The sequence below is a fragment of the Camelus ferus genome, chromosome 9 (assembly GCF_009834535.1).
Source record: "Camelus ferus isolate YT-003-E chromosome 9, BCGSAC_Cfer_1.0, whole genome shotgun sequence".
Taxonomy (NCBI): Eukaryota; Metazoa; Chordata; class Mammalia; order Artiodactyla; family Camelidae; genus Camelus; species Camelus ferus.
In genome coordinates, this window is record NC_045704.1 from 77,519,318 (window position 1) to 77,528,259 (window position 8,942).

Below are 8,942 nucleotides of genomic sequence, written 5' to 3' on the forward strand. Positions count from 1 at the left end.
TTCATCTTCCTTGGTCCCTAAAGCAGCAACTTGCCTAGGTCCGCTGGGGCTTGGTACCCAGGAAAGAAGCCATATGTTTGGCTTTCCACTGGTGTCTTGGGCTGATCCTTTGAATCTTGCTACTTGGAAACCCTGTCAAAACAGGAGCACCTGAAGGGGTGACCGCAGTGGCTCTCTGGCTACAGGCGGGCTCACTAGCCCATGCCTACCGTAGCCATTGCCCTCAGCTCTGGGATAACAAAGCCAGGGCAAGAGGACAAAAGAGCAGGCGGCTCCCATTTACTCAGAAGGATGAGAAATACACATTCCTGTAGCCTCAACTGTTCGGTTTGAAGAAAGGCAGTTTACATAGTGAGCAGGAGGCTGTTTTTGGTCACTACCACACACCGCTCTTTCCTGTTTGAAAAGCCCATTGGGCTTTGGGGTTAGAAACTTTCAAATGGCCCTGAACACTCCCATCTAGCCTTACAGGTCACTCCAGCTGCCTCCTCTGCTCCCCCTCCTACCTTCTTTGGCTGCTGGTGCCTGTGATCTTCGGCCAGGAGGCACTGCTCTTCTCCCTGGCCCTCAAAGCACTGTGGGAGGGCAGCAGCTGGGGCTCTGAGCCCCTGGGGGCCTGGGCCTGGCTCCTGGCTCTCTCCTTCCACCTCCCCCACTGGCTGACCTACCACCTCACCTGACCAGTTTTCCGGAGCTAGTTGCACCTGGGATCTCTACTCCCTGCCACTTTATGCAGAGAGAGCCTCCTGCCCCATGCTGCTGGCAGCCCAGCTCCCCATGCCAACCTTCCCTACTTGCCCTGCGATGGGTCAGTGTGTGGACTGGGCTGGGAGCCTGCCTCATGAAAAAGAGTGGAGGACTGGAAAATAGCTGCTGTGTGGATCAACTAGTCTGTGAGCAGAAAGTCTATACCTCCTTCTTCCTAAAGCCACAGGACAGAAAAACAGTTGTGAATGAAAGGATGACCTTGTGGTTGAGGTCCCTCCCTGGGGTCATACACAAAAACACACAAGCAGGAGGCACATAGAGCTACACATACTCATTTACTGAGTGCTTGCCCTGTGCCAGGTGCGATTAGGAGCAAGGGTTACAGAAAGAATGGAACAATCTTAACTCCCAGTCATTTGGAAATGTGTGGCTTACCTTCCTCTAGAGTGAGCTGAAAACTAGACTCCTTCCCTCCCTGGAGCAGTGGGATGGGGCTGATGTAAGCCTTGTTCAGGATAGGCCAGCTGGACTGGAAGCTGAGCATTGGGAATGGGCCCAGATAACCTTGACTCCACCCTGGCTGTTGCCTCCACAACCCACGGCTGATGCCCTCATCCCTGGCACATTGACCTGCCCCATCTCCAACCTCAGCTACCCAGGTTACCTCAGCAAACAACCCCCACAGGCGCAGTGGAGTGAGTCAGAGCCCTGGGTCCCTCACCAACCCTTGGTTCCCACACCCAGGAATCCAGGGGCCAAGATGCAGGTCTGGGTGCTTCAGGCAAGAGAAGAGCCACCAGAACTTTACCAAGAAACAACTAGAAGCTGGACTTCCAGAGAGAAATATCTGAAGAGCCCAGCAACTGTGTAGGGACCCAGTGTGAGACCAAGGGGCCTGCCTGAGCTCACAGTCTGCTGAGAAGTCCAGTTTATCAGCCACCAAGGAGCTAAACACCGCCAAAGGTGAAACTGTTCCTGGGAACTGACACTTTCCTTGTGACTTGTCCTGCTTTTCCTTGCCTGCAGCAGTTCCGGTTTACCCAGGGTCCTGAGAATGCCTCTCCCCCTCCCCTCCATGCCTCCCACTGGGGGCCTGGGGCAGCCCTGGCTGCACTCCCGGGATGAGTCTGACAGGCAGAGCTGGGATGGGCCCCAGAGAAATGTGCTACAAGTCAGAGCCTGTATCTGGATGATGAGGGGCCTGCTCCACTCCTCCGGTCACCTCCCAGCATGGGGTTCCCAAAAAGCTCCTCCCAGATGCACACAAAAAGGGGCGCTATCCTGAGTCTCCAACGGGAGACGGCCTGGTTGTGCTGACACAGCCGCTTCTGACGTTGCCCTTTTATGAGCCCCCCCAAGGAGGGGGCGGGAAGTGGGGGTGCGGCAGGCAGGTTCTTGTTGCAGAAACCCAGCAAGTGCGGCTCCCCGTCTGCAGAAAGGAGGAGACTGGACGCCAGCCTTGCCAGTTCTCAACCTCTAAGCCCCCGGACCTGCGGGTAGAGGTAGGGGGTCCCAGCGACCTCAGATCCTGAGAAACCCCCTTTTATCTAGAGGGGAAGTTCTCTCTTCTGCTGTTCTCACTGGTTAGCTGGCGAGTCCTGCATTTTGTAGAGCAGTAGGGTCCTTCCAAAGGACTAGGGCTTCCCTTCCCCTACTTAAACCTGCTGTCAGAAATGGTCTGGAAAATTGTTTGCATTGAGGTGTAAATTGCTGATAAGATAGTGTGACCCTTCAGGGAAATGCTTTTTTAAAGCCTAAAGAAAGAATGGAGTTCCCATTTAGAATAGCATTCATCCTTTCCTCCTTCCATCTTGTCTCAGAGAAAATAAATTGTTTTCTACTCTTTCTCCAAAACCAGCCCCTGTCTACTTGTGCCCTGGATCCCAGTGCCATTCGGAATCCCTGAACTCCTGTCCTTCAGCTAGCTCTCTCCCCAGCTCTGTCTCCCTCTCCCATGCCTCCCCTCCCCACCCATTCCCCTCCACTACTAACCTGCTTACGTTGTCCCATCTTAAAATGGGCTTTTTGCTGTCCTGCCTCTGCAATCAAATTATGATCCCATCTGGTTCCTTTCCCTTAAAGAAAAACAAACGATAGACACTTGTAGGCTCTGCTACCTTGTCAACATTCCAGGCCCTCCCAGTCCCCACCCCCTCAGAGGGAAGGTGGAATGTTCCAGACAGAAAGAACCAGAACCGTGTGAGGGAGCAGCAAGAAGGCCTGCAGTAGCTGGAGTGCAGAGAGTGAGGGGGATGTTGAGTTGGGGCTAGAGAAGGGGGCAGGATAAGGAGACGGGGACCGCCCCTATGCTGGATCCCAGGGGCTCTTGCCCCTCGCTGCCCTTTCTCTGCACACTCTCCTGCTCTGCACCCTAAATCTGGTCTTTCGTCAAGCAGCCCACCTATCCCCAACACACATTGAGCATCTCTACCAGGATCCAAACCCAGAAGTCCAAAGTCTAACTTCCTATCTGATCCTCTACCCACCACTTTCCTTTGGCTATTCAGGCACCCAAATCAGACACCTGGGAGTCACCCTGCCTACCCTCTCCTCTGCTCTGGCAGCCAACCTCACACAGTCTCACTGAGTCACTCAGATTGGCTCCCTTGGCAGCCTCTTCCTCCTCCTCCTGGGCTGTTACAACCACCTCCTGCTGGCCTGCCAGACCCCAGGCCCTCCTTCGGGTGCAGCCACAGTTGTGCCCTCTCCTGCCAAAATGCTTCAGATGGCTCCCTCAACTTACCAAATAAAATTCAGACTTCTCAGCCAGATCCAGATTCATCAAACTGTGGCTACAGTTCAGATTAGCAGGTTTTTCTTCTGTTCTTGACTCTACTGTGAGCCCAGCTGCAGCCCCAGGGGACTACTCACCTCTCCCAGCACTGACCATGCATTGCACCCTCTGTATCTGCTCATGCTGTTCCCTCTGTCCGGGTGCCTTTCCTCCTGCCTGTTTGCAGAATTCCTCCTTCCCCTTCAAGGTGGTTCAAATGCCGCCTCCTTTACATAGCCTTCCCTAACTTTTCCCACTTTCACACAGAGATTCTAATGAATACGGCTCTATACAGCATTTATCTCTGTCCACATTAGACTGGTTGCTCCTTGAGGTCAGTCTTGTTCATTTGTGTACCTCTCACGACTAGCCCAGTGCCTGGAGCATGACTGGAGCCAGAGAGGGCTCTCTCCTCTGCCTGCTCTGATCAGCTAAAGTAAGTTATTGCAGATGTTGTTTTGGGATTTGCTGCTCGTAGCTCAGCCCCAGACTCCATCTCTTCCCCTCTGTGCTCAGGAGCCAAAAATGATCTCAGCTGGATCTTAGATGGACTGTGCATCAGTATTGAATGCTGGCCCCGTTGAGCCACCCTTAGTAAACACTGCTGGCACTGTAGGCTGAAACTGACATGGGCCAAGGCAGCCAATGTCATCTTCTGAGTCCCAGAGAAAGTCTATCTATCCTGGCTGGGACATCAGGTTGACTACTCCTGGCTGCAGCTGGCATTGGGAATACAGTTTTGTGATTAAAGTGAATGAGTTCAGGGATGCCCAGAGAGAAGCCTGGAGACCCAACTAACTTTCCAGATGGTAGTTCAAGGAATGGAGGGACACCTGGTCATCCCTAGGTGCCATCCATCCATCCATTCATTTGATCAATATTTACTGATTGCCTACTGTGTATCAGATGCCATGCTAGGTACTAACTAGGTATTTAAGGCAAACATGTTCTCCGTGCTCCTGGAACTTACTGCCAGTGAGCAAGACAGACGTTAGCCAAGTACATTAACAAATAGATACTTCATGTAATTACAAATTGCAATACATGCCTTACAGGAGGGGACATTTAAGACTGCCATATTCAACAGATGGAAGGGAGCCAAGATGCCCAGAACAGAATGAAGGGGGAGGGGTAAGAAGAGGCCAGGCCCCTCCATACAGGGCACTGTGGACCCATTATAAGGAAGTTGGCTTTCATTCAAGGCACAACTGAAAAGCCCAGTGCAAGGTTTTTAGGAAGGTAACACCGGGCTCAGATTCAGACTTTTGCAGTATTAATCCGCGAAGGACAGTGTGAGGGGTTCTTTCATCAGAAAAATCCAGAATGTGGCACATTCAACAAGAAAACTAGCCTGGACTTTATAAACAGTCAATACGACAGAAAAAAAGAAGAAGAAGAAGAAGAAGGAGAAAGAGAAGGAAAAGAGAGAAAAGGAAGGAGGCAATGAAGGAAGGAAACTAAAGTGACATATGACCCAGTATAACTCGTAAACTGGGGTTGAAAGTACAGCTGTCAAAGAACCTTTGAGGGACAGTAAGGAATTTGAATCAGACCGGACATTAGATGATGCCTGGCGTGGCAGCAGTCCTGTGGGGCTCTGATTCTTGGGCACTGCTCGCCGAGGGGCAGAGGGTTGAGGCCCCATGGTGTTGGCACCTCACTTTTACTTTTACTTGGTTCTCCAAAAACAGAGAGCAGAGTGTCAACAATAATTGAATCTAAGTGGTGAGTATCCGCAGCTGCATTGTTATCATTTTGGCAATTTTTCTGAATCCTTGACATCTTTCAAAATTAAAAAATGGAGGGAGACTGTTTTAAGTCTAAAAACTGTCTATTAATTTTAAAATGAAAAGATTCCTTAGGCTGCTGAGTGGAGACGGGCGTGGAGGAGAAGCAACTCCATGAAGAACCCACACAACCCAGGCGTGGAGTTGGGGGCCAGAGACAACAGAGCCGCACCCTCAAGGTGCACACCCTCCAGCTGTGAAGAAAAGTGTGAGGCAGCAGACTGGGCACATGGGCAAGTGTGGACAGGAGGACACTCAGGTCCTGGCCTGCCCAGTGCTACTAGCTTCTGGTCCCTTCCACTCCCTCCCCACAACCAAGTCCCAGAGCAGCTCCCCATGGCCAGACTTCCCTCCCCCTTTCTGTGCCCTTTATAAAGCAACATCGAGTCCAGAAACTGGATCAGCAGCCCCAGCCTCTCCCCACCTCTCTCTCCTGACAGAGAAACTGCCCTGCCCACCCACCGAAGGTCACTTTGACCTCTGCCATCAGCAGCCTCCCTCCCTACCCCTCCTTCCAAGCAGGCTATTTGTCCCAGAATTTCAGCCCACAGGTTTTTCCCAATGTGGTCCTGTCTGGTCCTCCATTGTGCAGGGCCACAACACCCCCCTCCCCCAATCTGGAATTCAGCCAAGGTGACCCAGTTCAATCATTCATAGTTTATACTACTTAATTGGGAGCCTTGGAGAAGACCCTTCACCTGTAGGTGAAATGAGTTGGCTGATGAATTCCTCTGGCCAGGAATGCGGTTCCTGATTCTTCAAGAGGCAAGCCAAGTCTTCCCTCCTCCAAGAGGCCATCTGAGATTTCCTCAACCCTCACTGCTCCCTCCTCTGAATTCCTTTAACCTTTTCTGTTTCCATTGCTCCTGAAGCACTTCAACCAGGCCACCCTGTTCAGTGGAGAGCCAAGTCTTACGTAAATGTGTACTCTCCATAGCCCTGGGAGACTCTCAAGAAAGAGCCTGGGTGAGGAAGTCCCCTGGGACCTGGAGGACAGCCCCGGGCTCCCACTGTTGCTCACTTCCCTCCCCAGGTTAGGCTCAGGAGAGCAGTAGGTTCCCTTTGTACAGACTGCAGGGTCTTGCCACACCTGCTTTTCGCCCATGTAGAAGGGCCGTCTAACTTCTCCTTAAGCTGAAAAGTTCACGAAATAGGCAGGCCTTCCCCTAGGGATCAAGGGGGACACCGCCAGGGAAAGCCCTAGGTTGAGACTAGGTTGATGCATAGGAGACTTGCAAGTTTCCTTCCTGCTTTTGGGAGGGGGAAGTAGCTGAGCGGGTGAGTGGCCTGGGGACACAGCGATGTCTTGTGCCCCTGGGGGCAGGGTGGGGAGACAATTAAGGACTATTTGCCCAGCATGCCTAGAGATGAAGGGAAGGGATCCTTAGATCCTCAACCTGTCTGTCTGTCCAGGCCACTGGCCTGGAAGGGGGCTTCCTGTGCCCGCACAGCCTCGGCGCTAGGCTCCAGATTCAAGTTCCCGAGCCAAGGCTGCTGTGCTCTCCCACCCAGCAAGCTTATTTTAGTACAAAAGGAGACAGATGAATGGAGGACTGCAGTTTCTCCATGTGTTGGCTTGGGCCTGCAGCAGAAATGAGAGTCTCATTACACAACCCCAATTCAAAGGATAATTAACAGATGGTATAATTTCTAGCATTCTCCGCGCCACATGGCTATTAGGTGAAGAGCAAAATGCCCACGCAGCCCGTAGATCCTCCCAACCCACAGAGTCAAAGGAAGTCTGGAGAGGCAGAGCCTCGGGGAGGCCACTGAAGCCACACTGCCATCTCTGGAGTGGCCCTTGGCCTTGTCCAGAGGAAGACAGTTTGTCTTCAGTCAGAGGAGAGTGCACTTTCCTGAGCCATGGGTCCTCCGCTCACTTCTTTCTCCTCATCTCATCTTCCACCATTGCCAGGAGTATTGTGTAACCCAAATCCCACTTGCTGTCTCCAAAGCCTATCTCCTTCCTTTGGCCCTGGGGAGAAAGAGGAAAGCTGATTTCTGTTTCTTGGCATCACCTTGTGATCACACAGAAGTTCCTTGGGCCTGGGGTCCCTGAGAGGGGATACACAGTTCCTCTGCTGTGACCCAGTGAGAGTGACACTGCTGTGACCAGAGTGCAGTGTTGGAAGGGAGCGCCTACTCAGTGCTTTTCAAACTGGGTTCCTCCAGACCCTCAAACTCCACAGGGTGGCCCAGAGATTTCCTGGCTGGGGAGCAGCAGGGATGTGGCAAGACCCTGACTCTCACTTCAACCCGGCAGCACTGCTTTTATCTGGTTTATAGCCTGGGCTTCTACTTTAGAGATCATTTCAAAAAAGGATTCTACCACTCAATAAAATTTTGAAATTATTGAGTTTATTCAATCCCCTCATTTTACAAAAGGAAACTGAGGCACAAGCATTTGACCGAAGTCACACAGCTAGAGGCTGGTGGCCAGGGACTAAAAAAGCCCTGGTTTCCTCCCTAGGCCAGCCCTCATACCACCCACCCCTGCCCCCTGCTGCTCACACAGTTGGCCCTAGGCCCACCCTCCCCCACCCCTGCTGGGGTATGAGAGAGGGAAGCCCCTTTGGCTCACCCTTCATCTCCCTTGCCTGGCTCTTCTTCAAGGTCCAGCTTCCTCACCTGGACCTCCCCCCAGAACTCCTGGGATCTCCCGCACCCCTTCAAGTGGCAGGTCTAGCCCTGCGCTGTGAAGAGGTTCCGGAGCCCTGTTGACCCAGCAAGGGTGTTTGCTGTCACAAAGCTGAAGGGTTCGCCAGCTGGACATGGATGGGGAAGAAGAAATAGGACAAGAGAGGGGAGACAGGAAGCCCTTTGGGGCAGTGAAAACCACTGATCTAGGACCTGGGAAGCCTTGTTAAAAGCTGGCTCCACCCCTAGCCAGCCTGGTGACGCTGTACAAGTTTCACCCTCTCTGGGTCTCAGAACCTGCGTATATTAGCTGACTTTTGCTCTGACACTCCCAGCTAACCTCCCTGAGAAAAGGCCAGGTGGTATCCAGGTTGAGGCTGGGGTCATTCTGCACTGCATTCTGCAGCTAAACCCCAAGAGGCAGCCTGATTAGATCCTTGTTGGGGAGGGGGGATCAGGACCTCACTGTGTGTTCCCAAGGAAACGAGGTGTCTCTCTGGGATATGAGGGAGGCTTCATACAGTTAAGCAGGGCCATTTTAGCTTGGCCTGTCCTAGACTGGTCAGGGTGGACAGCAACAAGGACTCTTAGCAGCAGCTAGCAGCATGCAGCCTTTTTGGATGGTGTGCGGTGTGCTCTTGGCCTCTGAAAGCCCTTCAAAATGTTTTGAAACTCTCTAAGCATACTTAGGGTAGTGCCATCATTATTAGCGCTCGCTGACTGGCTTCTGATCGTTAATTCCTCTCTAGATTGTTGTAGGGATCTGGCACCGGCCCAGCGGCAGGCCTAGGATGGAACTGGGATGAGGAAGCTGGGGTCTGGACAGCGCGAATTCTAGAGCACTGCGGAGGAGGTGCGGAGGAGGGCGCTGGGTGGGGCCCACCTCCTTTGGTGCGGCTGGCGTCGCCACTTTAAGGCGGCAGCGGCGCGAGCAGGTCTATGGTAATGAGCCGCCGCTCTGCAGAGCTTGCCCGCCCGCCGAGGCGAGAGAGCGTGGGGCTGGGCCCGGGGCCGCGGCGACAGCAGCAGCGGCGGCG